The 22,343-nt window shown below is 46.6% G+C and overlaps 1 non-coding gene across 1 annotated transcript; it reads left to right on the plus strand.

The window, feature by feature from the left end:
- The first annotated feature begins 9,494 nt into the window (after positions 1 to 9,494).
- LOC113271031 (U6 spliceosomal RNA) lies at positions 9,495 to 9,598 on the plus strand. The gene has a single exon (XR_003322034.1). It is a non-coding gene; the product is annotated as a U6 spliceosomal RNA (small nuclear RNA).
- Positions 9,599 to 22,343: the final 12,745 nt, after the last annotated feature.

The raw sequence follows: 22,343 nt of genomic DNA on the forward strand, positions 1-22,343 counted from the left end.
TTTCTAGTCAGGCCCACAGGTCTTACAGTGGGTAGCACCTGCCTAGAAGGGGAACCAGCCAGTAAGGCCGACCTCTGTCGTGGAGCAGCCTTGGGCCTGTGCTCACACTAGCACTACAGCCTGGCTAGGTTACTGGGCACAGGAGGCAACCACGACAAATAGAGACTAGAATACAATGCAGAGAAATGCGGTGCTGAACTGAGGCAGAAGCATATCAAATTTCGAGTTCCAACCTAGATCATTTTGCCAGTCAACTGTCCTACTGACTGGGAGGAACCCGTATCAATTATTGGATCCTTTCCCCAACCCTTCCCTTTCCTTGTCACCCTTTGGTAGTAAGTTAGAGGAATTTGAGGGCTGAACAAGAAAAAAGCTAGGACTGAAGTGGCAGAAGCACACGGGAACATCCTTCGGGCAACGACTTGACAGGTGTACACGCAGGGTAAGTCGCTTCTAGCATGAAGCCTCCCAAAGGCTAAGGCAGAGGGGTCACCCCCCAGAAGTGGAGGAAGACAAGGGGAAATCCCAGCGGAGAGACAGATGGCAGACGGGACTTGTAAGTCTGGGAACAGTGCAGGAAGGCTCTGGATCTCAGAGCTCTGAAGGGCAGCCGCAACGTAGGGTTTTTTATAATTAAAAAGTTTATTTGGGGTGCCTGGGTGGCTCAGTTGCCTAAGCATCTGCCTTCAGCTCAGGTGATGATTTCGGGATCCTGGGATGGAGCCCTTCATCAGGCTCCCTGCTCAGCGGGGAGTCTGTTTCTCCCTCTGCCTTCCACCCCTCCCCAAAACTCGTGATCTCTTTCTCTCTCAAAATAAATAAATAAAATGTTTAAAACAAATTTTTTTAGGAGCACCTGGGTGGCTCAGATGGTGAAGTGTCTGCCTTCCACTCAGGTCATGATCCCAGGGTCCTGGGATCGAGTCCTGCATCAGGCTCCCTGCTCAGTGGGGAGTCTGCTTCTCCCTCTCCCTCTGCCTGCTGCTCCCCCTGCTTGTGCGCTCTCTCTCAAATAATTAAATGAAATCTTTAAAAAAAATTTTTTTAAGTTTATCTTGGGGCACCTGGGTGACTCAGTCGGTGAAGCATGTGCCTTCAGCTCAGGTCTTGATCTCTGGATCCTGGGATGGAGCCCTCAGTCTGTCTCCCTGCTCTGCAGAGAGTCCATTTCCCCCTCTCCCTCAGCCCCTCCCCCCACTCGTGTGCACACTCTCGCTCTCTCTCTCAAATAAATTTTTTTAAAAATTAAAAAATAATAAAAATAAAAAGTTTATCTTATGTGTGGCTAGCAGATGTTGAGTGCAGTTATGCAAAGCAGGGAGGCTCTAAATGGCTAAGGGTCTGCTTATTTGGTCTGTATTTACAACTGGACAGGTAGTGTGAGCTAACAGGTCCTGGCTGGCTATGAAGAAGTAAATGACATAGACCCAATATACAGAGGCCATCTCTGGCTGGCTTAAAGAATCCTGTAACATGCTATATATAGAAATAGATGATGGCTGATTAGAAGAAATGATAATGATGGGGTTCTGGGCAGACCATGCCAGAGTGTACAACCCTGTTTTGTGTTGAAGACAATCCCAGCCCAGGGAACACAGGTGGACATTTTTGTCTCCCCCTTAACTGCCTAGAAGAATTTAGATAAAGAGACTGGTCCAGGAAGAGACCAATCACCGGAGAGAACAACAGTATAAAAAATCTACATGTGGGGACGCCTGGGTGGCTCAGTCGGTTGAGCGTCTGCCAGGGTCCTGGGATCGAGTCCCATGTCGGGCTCCTTTCTCATCGGGGAGCCTGCTTCTCCCTCCGCCTGCACTCCCCATGCTTGTGCGCTCTGACAAATAAGTAAGTAAAATCTTAAAAACAAAAACTGGATGTGGTAGAAGAGGAGGAATTTAGCAAAATCTGTCTTTGTTAAAATTCCTCTCTATGTCCCATGGTTTCTGTGTGGCCCAGCAAACATTTCCTTACCAAACATTTACATTTTTTCATCTTTATTGAATGGTTTTCTTTCCCTTTGAAGTCCCAGCCACTTACCCCCTCCTCCTTAGTTCCCAATGACATAAAACTCATCTTGCCAGACTGTCTTTAGAATCTCTTATGTTTAGGTAGCTTCTCAGTAAGTACATAATTATATTTGAGTTTCTCCTGCCTCGGGTCAATTTAATTCTTTTTCTTAATGTCAATTTAATACTTAAACCAGCCAGAAGAACCTTGAATCAGGGTAAAGGAAAGAAACTAAAAGAACAATTTCTAACAAAGTGTTCCTCACCTAACAAACGGGGGGGACGCTAGGTGAGAATATGCCTTGGGGATATGGCTTGAATTCAAATTTTGAATTCATTACTGAATATTCTATTGAGGAATGTCTAAAACCCCAGATTTTGATCTTCCTTATTGTGGTCCCATTATGAAGACATTGTACGGAAATTGTCACTAGTGGGGGGGATGACTAACCTCAGGCTGGATTCTTTCACGTGGTAATTCGAAAGACTTTCCATTGGCTCAGTCAGTGCCAGCTAATTTGTGCCTCAAGAAGATCAAGGGGTGATTGTCTGAGATCATAGACAAGCCTGAATTGTAGCAAAGAATAATTTGAAAATAACAACAACAACAAAAAAAAAGATAAGAAAAGGGCCGCCTGGGGCCACCTGGGTGGCTCAGCCCTTAAGCGGCTCAGGTCATGATCCCAGAGTCCTGGGATGGAGCCCCACATCGGGCTCCCTGCTCAGTGGGGAGCCTGCTTCTCCCTCTCCCACTCCCCCTGCTTGTGTTCCCTCTCTCGCTATGTCTCTCTCTGTCAAATAAATAAAATCTTTAAAAAGAAAAAAAAAGAAAGAAAAAGAAAAAAGAAAGGGGCCCCTCGGTGGCTCAGTCAGTTAAGTGACCAACTCTTGATTTTGGCTCAGGTCATGACCTCAGGGTCCTGGGATGGAGCCCCGCATGGGGCTCCTCAATCAGCGGGGAGCCTGCTCCATATTTGCTCTCTCTCCCTCTGCTCAATCCCCGTGCAAATGTGCATGCTCTCTCTCCCTGTTTCTCAATAAATAAATAAATCTTTTAAAAAGAGAATGAGAAAGAGAGAAAAAGAAAACTCGGGTGGGTTTATTAGCTTTGAGTCATGGAGAGTGTAATTTATGGGACGGAAAGGGGCTGCAGGAGTGGAGCTGGGGAGGCCAGACAGGCAGCCAAGAAAGCAGGCCCCCAGACCAGGGGCTGGGCTCAGTCAGGTGTGGCCAGGGCTGGGCAGGCCCACGCCTCTCTGCTTTGTGGAGCAGGCAAAGCAAGCTCGGAGGAACAGGCAACCTGAAGTTTGGGTGAGTTGATGTTGGCCTCCTCGGGCTTGCACCGTGCTCTCTCAGTCGGGGTCTGAAGGGAAAAGGAGCCACAAGACACAAATGGGGAAAAACAGAAAATGTTCTCATCCATTTCCAAACTCTACAGCACTTGGAATGTTCAAAGAAATGGTTCCCAGTTTTATGAAGACATGAGTTACGCAGGGTCCTGTATACATTTGAGGTGTACGGCATGACCATCTGACTCACACCTACTGTGAAATGATTACCACGGTGAGTTCAGTTACCATCATCGTGTCCTAGAGATACAAACAAACACAGAAAAAGGAAAATGTTCTTTTCTTTGTGGTGACAACTCTTAGGATTGACCCTCTTAACAGCTTCCATAAATACCCTACAGCAGTGGGGCCTATAGGCAGGTTGTGTATTATAACCTCAGTACTTATTTTTTTTAGAGATTTTATTTTTACTTATTTGACAGAGAGAGACAGCAAGAGAGGGAACACAAGCAGGGGGGAGTTGGAGAGGGAGAAGGAGGCTCCCTGCTGAGCAGGGAGCCTGATGTGGGGCTCAATCCCAGGACACTGGGATTATGACCTGAGCTGAAGGCCGACGCTTAATGACTGAGCCACCCAGGTGCCCCAGTACTTTTTAAAAAAATATATTTTATTTATTTATTTGAGAGAGAGTGAGCCCAAGCAGGGGGAGCGGCAGAGGGAGAGGGAGAAGCAGACTCCCCACTGAGCCGGGAGCCCGATGTGGGGCTTGAACCCAGGACCCTGGGATCATCACCTGAGCTGAAGCCACCCCAGTGCCCTAGTACTTATTTTTTTTAAGGGCAAATTTGTACCTTCTGACCACCTTCATCCAATTCCCCATCCCCACCCCCTCTGGTAACCATAAATCTCACCATTTTCTCTAGGAGCTTTGTTTTTTTCTTTGAAGGTTCCCCATGTGTATGAGCTCATACAGTATTTCACCAAAGAAAATACGAACGGAGCCCTCCGTCTATTTGCACACACGGGAAGAGCTGTTTTACGAAACCAGGGCTGGAAACAGGGAACTAGCGTCAGCCTCTACCTCAGTCGGCCGCTTTGTGCTTTGGCTATGCTGATGCAGATGTGACCTCCAGGAAACCTGGGTCCCCCCCAGAATGAGCTCCAAGACACTGGCTTTTTGCGCCCACGTGCTCCTGCAGCAGAAGGACCAAATACTAAGATGGGAGAGGGGAAGTGAGGCGACCGAAAGGGAGAGGCCTCGGCGGACACTCTGCATTGGGCCGGCCTGGGTCGGCGTGAGGCCTGCCTTCGGTGGGGCAGCCCTCCGCACCGGAACGTCCCGGTCACCAAGGGCCACGTGAAGCAGGGTAAAGCCTCCTGTGGGGACAAGTCCCCCCTCCCACACTAATCGTGAGGCCGCTTTTTGTCTCTCCTACTATGGCGGCCTGGTGTTGGAGTCCAGCCCCCGTGAGTGGAGCTGCCTCCCCAGCACATTCCCCCGTGGAGCCCCGCAGCCCCTTTCCACTTGGCTCCTGGATCAGGTCCTCGAGGAAAGCCTGGGCCTGGGTCTGTGTGTGTGTGTGTACACGTGCGCATTGGGGGGAACAGCCAGGCCCGCGCTGGCACTACCGTCTTACCTTTCCCGTCTTTACTACTGTGCGGGTGCTTACCAGCAAAGCAGAGGGCACGTCTTCCTCCTCACGGTCAGGGTGATCGCGCTGCCTTCCCCCGGAGCACAGCAGTCCTCCTCAGCGGACCCTCTCTGATCTGTCTCCCCCGGAACTGGAAGCTTCTCCCTTCTTTCCGGGCAGTGTCCTCACCAGGTGTCTGCCAGGAGAGAAGCGGCAGTGGGGCAGCCCAGCGTGCCTGGTGGTTGGAGGCGCCTGTTCCGGAGGATGGCCGCCTCCTTCCTGGGAGGGACAGGAATGTCAACTTCTCTGCCTTTAGTCACTTCAAGTAACACTAGCCAGCTCGGCCCGAGGCGGGGGGCGGGGGGTGTCTCGGTATCCCTCTGGGGCGAGGCGAGAATGATGTTGTCTTCAACGGTGGACCCAAGTGTGCCAGCGGCAGGGGCAGGCTCGCTGTCCACTGACGTGAGCGTTCCAAGTGTGCTCAGGATCCTGGCCTCAGCCCGCCATCTCTGCCTTGGAGGCTCCTTTACCTGCCACAGTGGCCCACGGGGAAAAGGACGTCGTCTTGACTCAGAGTACTGTAGTGGAGGGAAAAGAACTTTCTCTTTGCCGTTCTAGGTTTGGCGGCGCAGGGGAGCAAATTCTGCCGCCCTCCATGTATCTCCTTAGTACGTGGATTAGTTTTGGTAATATTTTTTTAAAGATTTTATTTATTCATTTGAGAAAGAGAGAGAGAGCATAAGGTGGTGGGGCAGAGGGAGAGGGAGAAGCAGGCTCCAGGCTGAGCAGGGAGCTGGACATAGAGCTCCATCCCAGGACCCTGGGCTCATGACCCAAGCTGATGGCAGCCGCTTAACCGACTGAGCCCCCCAGGCGCCCCTTGGTAATTATTTTTAAGAAATAGAAGACTCAGATTGCTTTTGGCCTCCTCTCTAATTGCCTAAAAGAATTTATTTTTTCATGGTTTTATTTTTAAGTGATCTCTAGACCCAGTGTGGTGCTCGAACTCACAACCCCGAGATCTAGAGTCGCTGGCTCCAGTGACGGAGCCCGCCAAGCACCCCTAACTGCCTAAAAGAATTTAGATTGAGCACCTGCTCCAGAAAGAGAGGTATCAGCATAGATAACTACAGTATCATAGAGACTCGGTGCGGTTGCCCCTCTGGCCACCAGCACGTGCCTCTGGTTTGTGTTTGCTTGTGCTCTACTGGCCACTAGGCCGCTAGGATGTGGGCCCACTGTGCTGGGGACCAATGCGGGGCTTGTGTTCCGTCATCCGTATTAGGAAGGGAATGGACTAGATGCCCACAGATGGCCCTTCCAGAACAGAGAGACAACCGTGATTCCTTCCTTTGACCTGGGAGTCCCCCAGAAGACAGAGGTACTTTTTTTGGAAGAGCAGCATGAGGCTGGCTCTCCGTGTTGCTGACCTTTTCTTATAGGGCCTGTGAACATTTGTCTCCCTTGCCCAATGAAAGCGAGTTGTGTGAGTCCCACAAAGGAAAATGAGTACCAGTTTGCGGAGAGGAAGTGGCTGAGGCAAGGGCTGGCTCTCACTGGGACACCTTGCTGCCTTGGCTTAATGGGAGTGAGCAGAAGTCTCAGATGAATCCCCAAGTAAAATGGCCCGCAGCATTCCTAGGACGAGGGCTGTGTTAGCACAGCTACTGACTCCTGAGGTGTTCCCTTAAGGTTTGAGAACCCCAGTCCCCATCCTGGGCTACGGCAAATCACATGAGAACAAGTACACCTTACCGACCAGGAAAGGCAGCGAAGGCCTCTATTTTTTTTTTTTTTAAAGATTTTATTTATTTATTTGACAGAGATAGAGATAGCCAGCGAGAGAGGGAACACAAGCAGGGGGAGTGGGAGAGGAAGAAGCAGACTCATAGCTGAGGAGCCTGATGTGGGGCTCGATCCCATAACGCCGGGATCACGCCCTGAGCCAAAGGCAGACGCTTAACCGTTGTGCCACCCAGGCGCCCCATCGAAGGCCTCTATTTTTGCTCCGTTATTCCACTTCCGGGGTTCTAACCTTCCCTAGAGGTGTCACATCAAACACCAAATGACTGCATGGTAGGTCAGCCCTTGCATACGGATGCTCAGAGCACCCCACGATCAGAGCAAGATCAGAACACCCCAAGATCAGAACACCCCAAGATCAGACTCTGGCAAATGTATTTCATTTCTTGTGAAAACAACTCAGAACAAACTCCATTCCTCTGTTTTGTATATATTTATAGTAATTATTTATTGAAAAAGTCACTTCTCATGTCTGTTTGGAGGGACTGCTTTTTTTTTTTTAAAGATTTTATTTATTTATTTGACAGAGATAGAGACAGCCAGCGAGAGAGGGAACACAAGCAGGGGAAGTGGGAGAGGAAGGAGCAGGCTCATAGCGGAGGAGCCTGATGTGGGGCTCGATCCCAGAACGCCGGGATCACGCCCTGAGCCGAAGGCAGACGCTTAACCGCTGTGCCACCCAGGCGCCACTGCTTTTTTTTTTTTTTAAATCAAGTGTCACATGTGCTACTGACTGAGCCATCCCCTGAGGGACCACACTCTCGTATTGATTTTTTTTTTTTTTTAAGTAATCTCTATGCCCAACATGGGGTTTGAACTCAGGACCCCAGGATGAAGAGTTGCACGCTCTACTGCCTGAGTCCGTCAGGCAAACCCACACTCTTGTATTGAGATAAAGAATTGTTTCTGGTCCCTTCCTTTCCCCCTGGCCCTTTGTTTCTAAGCACTTGTAGCTAAAATAGTTGTCTGAAGTTTTGATGGTCAGGTGCTTCCAAGTTAAATCTCCAAGGTTCTGACCATATTTGTTTGAATCAAGATCCAGTTACATAAATCTAATTTTAATCAAAAAAAGTTTTTTTTCTCCAAAATAGTTCACGCCTTCTTCCTACTTAATTTGACCATCAACCTTACCATTTTGAAAGTTAGCTGGCATGTGTTGTTCATTGTGGAAAATTGTAGAAAGCAAGGCTACATCCAGAACTATTAGATTACTGTAAAACGCTGAATCTGCCACACTCCTTACTTACAACTTTTCAGCCCAAACTAACACCTATGGAGGCGCCTGGCTGGCTTAGTCAGTAGGGCATGAAACTCTTGATCTTGGGGTTGGAAGTTCGAACCTCATGGTGGGTGTAGAGATTACTTAAAAAAAAAAAAGTCTTTAAAAAAAACTAACATCTACAACCTATCTCAGGTCAATGAAGTTGTTGGTCGCTAGTCTCTTTTTCTTTCTTTTTTTTTTTTTTAAGATTTTAAAAAAATCTTAAAAATCCACTGGGTGGCTCAGTCGTTGAGCGTCTGCCTTCGGCTCAGGGCGTGATCCTGGCGTTCTGGGATCGAGCCCTGCATCGGGCTCCTCTGCTGGGAGCCTGCTTCTTCCTCTCCCACTCCCCCTGCTTGTGTTCCCTCTCTCCCTGGCTGTCTCTCTCTCTCTCTGTCAAATAAATAAATAAAATCTTAAAAAAAAAAAGATTTTATTTTTGGGGCGCCTGGGTGGCTCAGTCTGTGAAGCATCTGCCTTTGGCTCAGGTCATGATCCCGGGGTCCTGGGATTGAGCCCATCGGGCTCCCTCCTCGGCTGGGAGCCTGCTTCTCCCTCTCCCCACGTGCTCATGTTCTCTTTCTCACTCTCTCTCTCTCTCAAATACATAAATAAATAAAATCTTAAAAAAAAAATGAAAGGAGAGACAAGTTTAGAAACATAGGGTGTATGACAAAAATGCCACGTACTTACAGGAAAGATACTCTTTTTTGTTGTTGTTTCTTCCAGGCAGCCTGAGCTTCAAAAAGAATGTTCTTTGTTAGCGTGTGTCAGACTGGATGTGAGGGTTACCTGAGGGATTCGTGCTGAGTGTTCTCGGGCTTTCAGTCTCAGGGTGGGAAACCTGACTGTGGTTCTTCCAGCTGCGGCCAGAGCAGGGAAGGGGTCAGGAATGGGTCTCACGCTACCTGGAGCTTATTGGTAGAGACCCCGTAGTTCTGAAGGTACTTCAAGCATTGAAAAGCATAATATTTAAAAAAGAAGGACAGTGGTCACCACTAGAAGGTAATTTTTGGTTTCAAAATCATCTGCTGAGAATGGCAATGGGCATGTATGCGCAGGAACATTCTTGAATTTCCCTCACTCCCAACAAGGCCTGGGGTCTCTGGGTAACAGTAACATCCTCTTTGTGGAAGCCTGACTTCGCAGCCGCTTCTCTGACATCTGTCACGCACAAGCGAGAGAGATGGGAAGAAGGAATAAAACGTTAGGGGCCACCAGAGCCAAGCGTGTATGCTTTCGCAAGAAGACAGAGCCTCCCACACTGGGAACATACAACAAACATGCTGTGAAACCGGTCTCCGATTAACTCCATGAGAGGAAATTCTGATGTGATCATGGCACCTTATCTGTCCTTATTGCCATCACGTCACAGGACTGTGGTGGCCCCACGCTGGTCACTTTTAACATAGAACTCCATTAAAGGGGCTCACATTGCTGCAGGTTCCTCAAAAACAAAGGTTGAGCTGAGAAGAAAGGAATGCTTTTGAAAAAAAGCGGGCCTGTGCTCCGTTCAGCAGCACAAATGATAAAACTGGAACAATACAGAGATTAGCAGGGCCCCTGCACAAGGATGACTCGCAAATTCGGGAAGCCTTCCATATTAAAAAAAAAAGTGTGGGGGGGACCTGGCCGCTTCACTTCACCCACCCTTACTTGTTTTTTTCTACACTGGCATTTGCACACAAAGAAGACAGCTTAAACAAAGCAAAGGTAGGACTGCTTCTTCACAATGAGTGATTATTCTAGAACACTGCTCTGGAGACCATCTGCTTACTCTTGCTTTGAGCAGCAGTAAACCCACAGGTCCCCTTTCAGTGTTTAACAACAGGAATTGGGGTCCTCTCAAGGATGTTGAAGGTGACAAAATACTTTTGAAGCCGTGCTAGTCAGCTTCTGAGCTGGAGAAAGATCTATAATGTGCTTTCCTGGGCTGGTGCGGGGGGTGGGGGTGGAAGAAAAAGAAGAGCCTCTTTGTGGTCTTGATGGAATCTCTTCTCATTTTCCTGTTCAATGTGTGCCAGAATGGCTTCTATTCCGCCCTCTCCTCCACAAAAAGGGAGGGTAGTGAACAGAATTGGAAACATCCCGGGTGAATGTTTGGCGGCCACCTTCCCATAAGTCCCTGTGAGTAGCCTCTTAGGAGGTTCCCCCTAGACTCCAGTGTTCAGCCTGAACGTGTCAGCATGAGTGGAGCTCGTCCCCGGAAACGACACTGTTCTCTCCCTAGGGACTCACCCCACCCCCATCGTGCACAGATTTGTGGTCCCAAAGGGGCAAGGAGGGGATGAAGACGGGCTGAAGGATGGAAGAGAATATACGGGTCAGTGGGAGCTCATCACGGGCACTTGGGGAGCTCCTGCGACATGCAGGTCTCCAGAGAGTGATTCCAGGATGTCACCTCGGGAAAGGAAGCCTCCTTGTCATCCTGTGTCGATGGCATTTCCTTATCAATTTACATACAAACCCTACTTGCCCCCATTTGGTACACGAAGACAAACGCATGCAGAATTTAGCTCTTTATTGATAATGCAACTGTAGGGGAGATGAGGGTAGCGGGGTGCCAGTGGCACCAAAAGACCCCATCTCCAATCTGGCTTCTGCGCGAGGGTGCCATTCTAGGGCCCATCCAACATGAGGACAAAAAGGTGGTCCAGGTTAGCAGGTGGCGCATTTCTGAGCATCGAAGCTCTCTCATCTCTCCTACACTTGGCTCTCCTGTTCTTAAACCAAACCTACGAACAGAGGGAAGAGGGGATCGGTTTAGCATACTGAACACTTACTGTCAAAGTAGAAAAAACCCCACATGCAACTGTATATGCCACTGAGATTTCACGCGCCGCACCAAGAGAAGCTATTTACTCAGGGAAATGAGCACCTTCCCCCCTTTAGCTCATCCTTAGTGAGCACCAGCTAAGTGCCAAGTTCCGGACTAGGCTTATTGCTTTATCTCTCTTCTCCCAGTTTTAATATTCAAGTGGTTTGTTCAGGTATCGGATGCAGGTCTAGCTTGTGAGTTGCCCTGGGTCCTTGTTGTTGGTCCAATGCCTGGTAATAGGGTAAAGAAAGGTCTGTAACCTGACAGCTGATCATCAGCTGTCCAGTTATCTCCTGCCCCCTCCCCACTAGAGAAAAAGTCACCTTGTATCGGGGGTCATCTGGGCATTGTAAATAGTGAGTCCTATTTAATAAAGTCATATGGATGGGAACGGCTCCCAGTTTGAAAAGACTATCTGCAGTGCCAAGTAAATAATTAGTAGGAGAAAACGCGTTGGGTTTTTAGGCAGACTTCCTTCAAGGATGTCTAAGAGGTCATCAGTTCTCTGAAACCTCTTGAGAGTTAAAAAGTCGTCTGACAAAGGAAGGCCTAGTCATGGGGTCCCATGGAATTTGTGGCTTGTCTAGTTGGGACACGAGAGCTGCCGAAGCCGGGAACGCTGCCTTGATTTCAGCCTGTAGTGTCACGGAAAGTGGAGACCAACTCGACCCAAGCTCCCAAAAATGCTTACCAATCTTTGGCCACCCAGGGGTTGAGGGGAAAGAGGCACACCATTGCGGCCATGCTCCAAACTGCCCACCCTACAAACCTTCCTGGGCTCAGGACCAGGTCAGCTCGCGCTGCTCTGGCTACAGTTCCGGGATCCTGGACCGGAGCCGCTGTTGTCCCGCAGGGCAGCTTATTCTAGGCGCTGCTACTCAAACAGGAGGTCCCAAGCCCATCCCTTATTCTTTTTTTTTTTTTTTTTTTAAGATTTTATTTATTTATTCAACAGAGATAGAGGCAGCCAGCGAGAGAGGGAACACAAGCAGGGGGAGTGGGAGAGGAAGACGCAGGCTCCTAGCGGAGGAGCCTGATGTGGGGCTCGATCCCATAACGCCGGGATCATGCCCTGAGCCGAAGGCAGACGCTTAACCGCTGTGCCACCCAGGCGCCCCTCATCCCTTATTCTTAAGGCAAGAAGGTGGAACACGCATTTTAGGAAGATAGTTGACAGCAATGAGGGTAAGGGATCATAAAATGGCTCTGCCAACTATTTTTGCAAAGAAACACACAAACAAAACTGTCCTTTAGACTCCGCTGTCTTCTCTTCTCGGTATCCTAGTTGATGGGTTAACACTATATTTAAATCCTTTCAGAAGTTTCCAAGCTGCACAAAAGGCTTTTTCTCCTTGCCTGAGGCCTCTTGTTTGCTCTCCTATTTTAAGATTGGTGGTATTTTGGGACGCCTGGGTGGCTCAGTCAGTGAAGCGTCTGCCTTTGGCTCAGGTTATGATCCCAGGGTGCTGGGCTCAAGCCCCACATCCGGCTCCCTGCTTCTCCCTCTGCCTGCCACTCCCCCTGCTTGTGTTCTCTCTCTCTCTCTGACAAATAAATAAAATCTTAAAAAAAAAAAAAAGATTGGTGGTATTTCCGCAGCATGAACACGTAATCTCAACAAGGCCAGCATAATAGAGCTCATTTTGGGGGGATCCAAGTGTAGCAGTGGTCAGATCTCCATAAACATAAGGTAACTAGAGGCCACAGCTAGCTGTACTAGCTGTACTCTCAATATTGGTTTCACAAAAACACTCTATTTGCAAAACAAAGGAGGAAAACCATGTATTAAGTTTCTTGGGGGAAATTCATGCTGTATGGTTTGGAAATATATGGGAACACTACGTTTTTTCCCTGATTTGCTTCTTGTGGCTATGTTCCCTTCAGAATGCCATGGAGAAAGCACTACATAAGCCTGGGAAGGAGAAAAAGCTAGTCACCAAACGGTACGTTTTCCTTTTCCTCTGCACATGCCTTGTCAGCCTGAAAAATGCTCCCAACCTCCTCCCAACGTTTCCAATCTGAGCCAGGTCTGGGGCCCTGGTCTCTGGTGTTGGGATGTCATTACTCAATGGTCAGCTTTGTGGGGCTGCTTTTAGATACTCCCACCACCAGACCTGCAACGCCTTCTTTTTAAAAATTTTTTTTAAATTTGTATTTGTTAGTAATCTTTACACCCAACGTGGGGCTTGAACCCACGACCCTGAAATCAAGAGTCACACACTCCTCCAACTGAGCCAGGCAGGCGCCCCTGTAACTCCTCTCAGGCACTCTGCAGCAAAGTCGATACACCCATCCTGATTTCCTTTCCTTTCTTTGTTGGGCAAATATCACTCTGAAATAACTTAAATTGGGGGTCACCTTTTTATTCCATGACTTACAAATTAGTCACCACTGCCTGAGGGAATAAAAATATTTAAAATTCACACTTTGAAAATGCCCCAAAATAAGGGCCACCCAAACCCCAAACGAATTTCACAAAAGGCGACTCTTCAAAATAGTATCGCCAAAATGAAAAACAATCCTTAAATGTTAGAAATCCTCAAGAGAATAGTCACTTACACGTCTAGCAGATTCGTAATGCTGAATTTGTGGTGCCTGTCAGGCCTATTTTGGCTATATGTAATTTTTCTCAGGCCAGTTATTATTCATTCAATATTGTTTTTTTGGCTTGTTTCTTCCATTCTTTGACAAATTTCCAAAGCTTGCAAACTATCCCCCCATTCTCACACACAGTGGGACTGTTCTAGCCATGTTTTCAGGTTGATACATCAAAGTATTTCAGAAAATTAAAACTTAGGGCTGTCACTCTCTACACTGCTTTACCAAACACTTAAAAACACCAGTAGGAGGGCCAGGAACTTGGACTTTGAAGCTGTCTCCCCCCACCAGTCTCAGCACCACTAAACAGACATTAGTTACTTACATAGTGTGTTCTGAGGATACATTTCTCCCTCCCCCCAATGTTTATCAATTCACCCACTTAACTAAGAGTTCATGCTTGGCTTTAATTTAGTACAACTGAACTCTCCCATAACTGGCTCCTCTGTGAATTAATTTGAAACTTCCACAGTCAGCCTGAGCCCCAATATGACTCCACATGGAGGTACTCTCTAAAGGATATCTGTTTGAAGGAGTCGAACTTTATTGAATACACACATATACATGTATATATGTACCATATAGATATATGCATATACCTATCTATATGTTTGCAAAATATATATATATATACACACTCACACATACATATATACATATATATTTAATTTTGTGTAAAGAATAGGAGAAGCAATTCATTTCTTCTTTTCCTTTAAGAAATCATGTTCCCTCTGGTAATAGGAAATATCCATAAGCTGCAATTCTCATATCCCATTTTCTACCTGCAAAGACTCCTACTAAAGGATCCTACAAATTATTTGCCAGTGTTAAAAAAGACAGCTGAAAGACACCAACCTGAGAATGTTTAAGACATAAGTGTCTGAGTCCTAAAGCCGGTTTTAGAAAGGCTGCCCCATCACCCAGGTTTACTGACCTGCACTCGGATTTCAGTCACATTCATGCGTCTTGCAAGTTCCCGCCTGAGGAGAGAAAACCACAGATGTTTACTATTTGGAGTCGTGGATAAAATGAAATGTGTGGACATACATTTTACGCTTGTTTTAAAATGTGTACCCTCCCCCTCAAGAACCCCCCCCCCCAGTAAACTTTTCTGTCATTTCCAGCTCCGGGCTTGCTTTATGGTTTCCCTTCAAAATTTAAGGTGGCATCAACTCCTTGGAAGTCAAGATAATTCTAACGCACTATTTAAAAAAATGAAAATTGATGCAAAAAAATCTATGATGAGCAAATTATCACAATATTATTTATTTTTTAAATTATTTTTTAAGTAAGCTCTATACCCAACATGGAGCTTAAACTCACAACCTTGAGATCAAGAGTTGTATGCTCTACTGACAGAGCCAGCCAGGTGACCCTCCCTCTAAATTTTATTTATTTATTTGTTTGTTTGTTTATTTATTTATATGATTTATTTTTTTTTAAAGATTTTATTTATTTACTTGACAGAGATAGCCAGCGAGAGAGGGAACACAAGCAGGGGGAGTGGGAGAGGAAGAAGCAGGCTCATAGCGGAGGAGCCTGATGTGGGGCTTGATCCCAGAACGCCGGGATCACGCCCCGAGCCGAAGGCAGGCGCTTAACCGCTGTGCCACCCAGGCGCCCCAATATGATTTATTTTTTAAGTAGTCTCTATGACCTATGTGGGGCTCAAACTCACGACCCTAAGATCAGGAGTCATATGCTCTTCGGACTGAGCCAGCCAGGCGCCCCCTCCCTCAAGATTTTATTTTATTATTTAAAAAAATATTTTATTTATTTATTTGTCAGAGACAGAGAGAGCACAAGCAGGGGGAGCAGCAGGCAGAGGGAGAAACAGACTCCCCGCTGAGCAGCGAGCTCGATGCAGGACTCTATCCAGGGACCCCGGGATCATGACCTGAGCTGAACATGGACACTTAACCAACTGAGCCACCCAGGCATCCTGTCCTTCTAGATTTTAAATGAAAGGATCCAGCACTGCAATTGCAGGAGAGTACCTTATTCTCCTTACCCTATTCCAATAAATTTTTTTTTTTTTACAAAAAGCCAGTCTGTCTAAGCACAGACAATAAAAGAAAAAATGTATAAATTAGACTATATCAAAATTAAAAGCTTCTGGGGTACCTGGGTGGCTCAGTTGGTTAAGCGTCTGCCTTCGGCTCTGGTCATGATCCCAGGGTCCTGGGACGGAGTAACACACCAGGCTTCCCGCTCAGAGGGAAGTCTGCTTCTCCCTTTGCCCCCCCACCCCCATGTGTGCACTCTCTCTCTCTCTCTCTCTCGCACACACAAAATAAATAAATAAAACTTTAAAAAAGTTAAAAACTTCTGTAGATTAAAGTACAAAATCAATAGAGTGAAAAGGCAACCCATGCAATGGGGGAAAATATTTGCAAATCATATATCTGATAAGGAGTTAATATCCAGAATATATTAAGGACTAAAACTCAATAAATAAACATCATTCAGATTAAAAAATGGGCAAAGGACTTGGACAGACATTTCTCCAAAGATGATATACAAATGGCCATGAAAAGACACTCAACATCACTAATTTTTTTAAATTTATTTTTTTGACAGAGATAGACAGCCAGCGAGAGAGGGAACACAAGCAGGGGGAGCGGGAGAGGAAGAAGCAGGCTTCCAGCAGAGGAGCCTGATGTGGGGCTCAATCCCAGAACCCCGGGATCATGCCCTGAGCTAAAGGCAGACACTTAACGACGGAGCCACCCAGGCGCCCCCCAACATCACTAATTAATCATTAAGGACGCACATATCAAAACCACACTGAGGGGCACCTGGGTGGCTCAGTCGGCTAAGTGCCTGCCTTTGGCTCAGGTCATGATTCCAGGGTCCTGGGATCGAGCCCTGTGTCGGGATCCCTGCTCAGCAGGGGGGTCTGCTTCTCCCTCTGCCTCTGCCACTCCCCCCACGCTTGTGTGTGTGTGCTCTCTCTCTCAAATAAATAAATAAAATCTTTTTTAAAAAAACCCAGACTGATACCACCTCATACCAGAATGGGTACTATTAAAAAAACAGAAAAGAACAATGTTGGTGAAGATGTGGAGAAATTAGAGCCCCTGTGCATTGTTGGTGGGAATAAATAGTGCAGCTGCCAAGGAAAACAGTGGAATAGTTGCTCAAAAAATTAAACATAGAATTACCATACGATCCAACAATTCCATTTCTGAGTATATACCCAAAAGAATGGAAAACAGGGTCTTGGAAAGATATTTTCACAGCGACGTTCACGGCCAAAAGGTGGAAGCAACCCAAGAGCTCATTAATAATAAACTGATAGGGCAACCACCCTGGGTCCCCTCCCCCCTTGGGAGCTTTGTACTATCACTTTGCTATGGCTCAATAAACCTCGCTTTGCTTCCCCCAAAAAAACAAAAACCAAGAAAACGGATAAATAAGATACGGTATACACACATGATGGAATATTATTCAGTGTTAAAACAGAGGAACGCTGAAGACTGTATGCTTGGGGAGTGGGAGGATGGGCAAAATGGGTGAAGGGGAGGGGGAGATACAGGCTTCCAGCTATGAAATAAATAAGTCACAGGAATAAAAGGCACAGCATGGAGAATGTAGTCAAGCTATTGGAATAGTGTCGTATGATGACAGATGGGAGCTACACCTGCAGTGAGCATAGCATGACATATAGAGAAGTTGAATCGCTATGTAGTACGTTTAAAACTAATGTAATATTGTTTGTCAACTATACTCAAAAAATTTCTTAAGATTTTATTTATCTATTTGAGGAGGGGAGAGGGAGGGAGGAGAGGGACAAGCAGACTCTGTGCTGAGCATAGACCCTGACGTGGGGCTTGATCCTCCTACCCTGAGATCATGACTGGATCTGAAAATAAGAGTCAGAGGCTCAACTGATCGAGCCGCCCAGGGCCCCTAAAATTTGTTTAAAAAGATGATTCAGGGGTGCCTGGGTGGCTCAGTCAGTTGAGTATCTCCCTTTGGCTCAGGTCATGATCCTGGGGTCCTGGGATTAAGCCTGGTGTCATTGGGCTCTCTGCTCAGCGGGGAGCCTTCTCCCTCTCCGTCTGCTCCCCCTGCTTGTGCTCTCTCTGTTTCTCTCTCAAATAAATAAATAAAATCTTTAAATAAATAAATAAATCACACACACACACACACACACACACACACACACACACGAATATTACTCAGCCATAAAAAATGAATAGGATCTTGCCATTTGTGCCACAACACAGATTGACCCACAGGGTATAATGCTAAGTGAAATAAGTCAGAGGAAAACAAATACCATATGATTTCGCTTATATGTGGAATCTAAGAAATAAAGCAAAGAGAAAAATGAACAAAAAAACAGACTCTAATACAGAGAACAAACTGATGGTTGCCAGAGGGGAATTGGGTCAGGGGACGGGTGAAAGAGAGGGGATTAAGAAGTATAATCTTCCATTTATAAAATAAATAAGTCATGGAAATGAAAATACAACATAGGGAATATAGTCAATAATACTGTAATAACGTTCTATAATGACAGATGGTGACTACGCTTATCACGGTGAGCACTGAGTAATGTATAAAATTGTTGAATCATGGGACACCTGGGTGACTCAGTCAGTTAAGCATCTGCCTTCAGCTCAGTCCCTGATCCCAGGTTCTGGGATCGAGGCCCACGTCGGGCTCCCTGCTCAGTGGGGAGTCTGCTTCTCCCTCTGTTCCTCCCCCTGCTTTGCTCTCTCTCGTGCTCTCCCTTTCTCTCAAATAAATAAAAATAAATTTTAAAAATTGCTGAATCATTATGTCATACATCTGAAACTAATGTAACACGGTATGTTAGTTATACTTCAATAAAAAACCAAAAGCCTTATAAAAAATGAAAAGACTGTATGCTATGTAAAATAAACCAGTCACAAAAACACAAATACTGGGGCGCCAGGGCGGCTCAGTCAGTAAAGTGTCTGCTTTCAGCTCAGGTCTTGATCTCAGGATCCTGGGATGGAGCCCCACATCAGGCTCCCTGCTCAGTGGGGAGCCTGCTTCTCCCTCTGCCTCTGCCCTTCCCTCTGCTTGTGCTTGTGCTCTCTCTCTCTCTTTCTCTGTCAAATAAATGAATAAAATCTTTAAAAAAAAAAGACAAACACTGCCTAATTCCACTTGTATAAGATACTTAGTGTAGTCAAAATCATAGACAGAAAGTAGACTGGTGGTTACCAGGAACCGGGGGTAGGGGGGTGGGAATGGGTGTTACTGTGTAATGGTAATAGAGTTTTAGGTTTCCAATATGAAAAGATTTCTGGAAACGGATGGTGGTGATGGTTGCATAATATTAAGAATGTACCAATACCACCGAACTGTACGCTTAAAAATGGTAAAGACAGTAAATTTTATGTTAAGTGCATTTTACCAAAATAATCAATAAATTAATAATTAATAAAAATTAATAAATGAGCCTTAATAAAGAATAAAATTGTGCAAAGACTTGCATATGCACAATAAAAGATACTCAACATCACTATTAATAGGGAAATGTAAATCAAAACCACAATGAGGGGCACCTGGGTGGTGCAGTCAGTTAAGCATCTGCCTTCAGCTCAGGTCATGATCCCAGGGTCCTGGGATCGAGTCCCACAACGGGCTCCTTGCTGCTCCCCCTGCTTGTGCTCTCTCTTTCTGATAAATAAATAAATAAAATATTCAAAAAAATTGAATAAAGTTTATCTTCTTAAAAAAAAACAACGAGATACCACTTCATGTCCATTGAGATGGCTAACAAAAAAGAGGGGCGTCTGGCTGGCTTAGCCAGTAAAGTGTGCAACTTTTTTTTTTTTTTTGAGAGAAAGAGAGAGAGCAGAAGTGGGGAAGGACCAGAGAAAGAGGGGAAAAGAATCTTAAGCAGTTCCATGCTCAGCATGGAGCCTGACGTGGGGCTCAATTTTACAATCCTGAGATCGTGACCTGAGTGGAAATCAGGAATTGGATGCTAAACCACTGAGCCACCCAGGCACCCTGAGTGTATAACTCTTGATCTCAGGGTTGTGAGTTCAAGCCCCATGTTCAGTGTAGAGATTACTTAAAAATAAAATCTTGAAAATAAAAAGTGTTGGGGTGTCTGGGTGGCTCAGTTGGTTTAGCATTATTCTCAGTCACAGCTGCATTATTCACAATAGCCAAAGGATAGAAACAAAAGTGCCCATTAATAAATGAATAGATAAGTAAAATATGGTATTTACAAACAACAGAATATTACTCAGCCCTAAAAAGGAAGGAAATTCTGAGACACACTACATCATGCATGAACCCTGAGGATATCATGCTAAGTGAAATACACCAGTCATAAAAAGAAAAGCACTGTGTAATTCCACTTAAAGGAGGCACCTACAGCAGTCAAATTCATTAAAAAACAAAGTAAAAAGGTGACTGCCAGGGGCTGGGGGAGATGGGGGAGAGTGAGTTGTTCACTGTCTATCCTTTTAGTTTTGCAAGGTGAAAAGAGATCTGGAGATTAGTTGTACAAAAATATAAATGTACTTAATACTACTGAATTGTACACTTAAAATTGTTAAGATCATAAATTTTATCTTTATGTATATTTTACCACAATTTCTTGCTTTTAAAGTTTGTTAATTTTTTTTAGTAGCCTCTACACCCAAAGTAGGGTTCAAACGCACAGCTCCGCAATCAAGAGCTGCACGATCCTCGGACGGAGCCAGGCAAGGGCCCCTATTTTACCACAATTTTTTAAAAGTCTTTTAAGTCTTTTTTTTTTAACTAATTAACTAATTTTATTTATTTATTTAAGGAATCTCTACACCCAAGTGGGGCTCAAACTCACAACCCCCGAGTTCAAGAGCCGCACGAACCTCCAACTGAGCCAGTCAGAAGCCTCTAATTTACCACAAGTTTTTTAAGTATTTTTTTAAAAAAGATTTTATTTACTTATTTGACAGAGAGAGAGGGAGAGAGAGAGCACAAGCAGGGGGAGCAGCAGGCAGAGGGAGAGGGAGAAGCAGACACCGCGCAGAGCCCCGATGAGGGGCTCGATCGTAGTATCCCCGGATCATGATCCTAGCGGAAGGCAGACGCTTCCCCGACTGAGCCACCCAGGCGTCCCAAGTCTTTTTTTTTTTTTTTAAAGTTTATTTAAGTAATCTCTACTCCCAGTGTGGGGCTCGTACTCATGTGCGTCGGAGGTCAAGAGTCGCGGGCTCTGTAAACGGAGCCAGCCCGGCGCCCCTACCGCAACTTAAAAAGCAAAACCAAAAAGATCACCCACCCCAGTTTCCAGACTTGTTTCACATAATTACCGTATAAAAATATTTCCCTTGATGCACAGAAGGCATTCTCCCTCCCTCAACCCTTGGCCTTTTTGGTTTAGGAGGGAAAGAAGGAGGCTGAGGGGTGGGAGAGAAACAAAGACGCCTGGAAACGAGCCCAAGGTCCCTGGAGAACCGGGCACCTGCTGGGGCTAGCTTCTTACCTTGTAAGCACATCTGGGTATTGGGTGTGCTGGAAAACGCTTTCCAGCTCCTGCACCTGCATCGGAGTGAACTTATTGCGCTGGACTCCTCGCTGCCTGCTCCGGGGCTGCGGAGCCGCAGCAGCAGCCGCTTGGGGTGGCTCTTCAGGCGGCTGCTGCCCCAGCTCCTGGACGCCACCGCCGACCTCGGGGTTCTCTTCATCCTCGCGGTTCACGATGCCTTCACGGTTGATGTCGCCTTCGTAGTTGATGTCGCCTTCATAGTTGACGACGCCTTCATAGTTGATGTCGCCTTCGTAGTTGATGTTGCCTTCGTAGTTGATGTTGCCTTCGTAGTTGATGTCGCCTTCGTAGTTGATGTCGCCTTCAAAGTTGATGTCGCCTTCAAAGTTGATGTCGCCTTCGTAGTTGATGTCGCCTTCAAAGTTGATGTCGCCTTCGTAGTTGATGTCGCCTTCAAAGTTGATGTCGCCTTCAAAGTTGACGTCGCCTTCAAAGTTGACGTCGCCTTCAAAGTTAACGCCGTCTTCAAAGTTGACACCGCCTTCATAATTGGCGCCGCCTTCGTAGTTGGCGCCGCCTTCGTAGTTGGCGCCACCTTCGTAGTTGGCGCCGCCTTCGTAGTTGACGCCGCCTTGGTAGTTGACGCCGCCTTCGTAGTTGAAGCTGCCTTCATAGTTGACGCCGCCTTGGTGGTTGATGTTGCTCACAAGGCTTGGATTTCCTTCATGAATGCGGCCGCCTTCAGCTTCTGGTGCTGCACCCTGCACAGATTCAGATCTCATTTCCATTTCGTACATTCCCAGCCAGTAGTTGCTGGGGTCATAGTAGACACCGGGGTCATAGTAGCTGCCTCTGGGCAGAGGCTCCATGGCGGTGGTGAGGTGGAAGTCCAGCGCTTCCACAAACCCTCTGGTGGTTGAGAACACAGCTGCAGGCAGAGGCTCAAGCTGGTCCTCTTTTGGCGCCTCTGCGATTCCACAGGGTTTGGAGCAGGTTTAATGCCCGCGCACTCTGCCGTAGACGATTGCTATTGGCTTTCCTTTTCCCGCCAATTGCAGTGGGTGGGACTTGCTTAGGCACAGAAGTGGCCGGGGCGTGGCCAAAATGTAGGCGCTCTGGGAAAGATGGGTGCTGGTAGGGGGCTTGGGTGTGTGGAGAATGGCGGCTCTAATTTACAGTTCAGTTTACCACTCCCCGACTTGACCGGAGTGTCGGCTCTGAGAAAAGGGCTGTACTGGATTATGCAAACCGATCTGGGGGCAATGGCTGGGGAAGGGGAAGTGGGGGGGAGAGATGGGGGCTGGAGACTTCACACAACCTACAGGACGCTTTCGGAAAATTTTGGAGAAAGTCTCAGGGTCCAACCCTCTATATTTGGCGGTCTGCACACACCACAGGCTAGTAATTAAGCTAAAATGATTAACTGAGTTTCTGGAAGGACACAGAAGACGGAGCCCACCATGTTC

The sequence above is a fragment of the Ursus arctos genome, chromosome X (assembly GCF_023065955.2).
Source record: "Ursus arctos isolate Adak ecotype North America chromosome X, UrsArc2.0, whole genome shotgun sequence".
In the NCBI taxonomy this organism is placed as follows: domain Eukaryota; kingdom Metazoa; phylum Chordata; class Mammalia; order Carnivora; family Ursidae; genus Ursus; species Ursus arctos.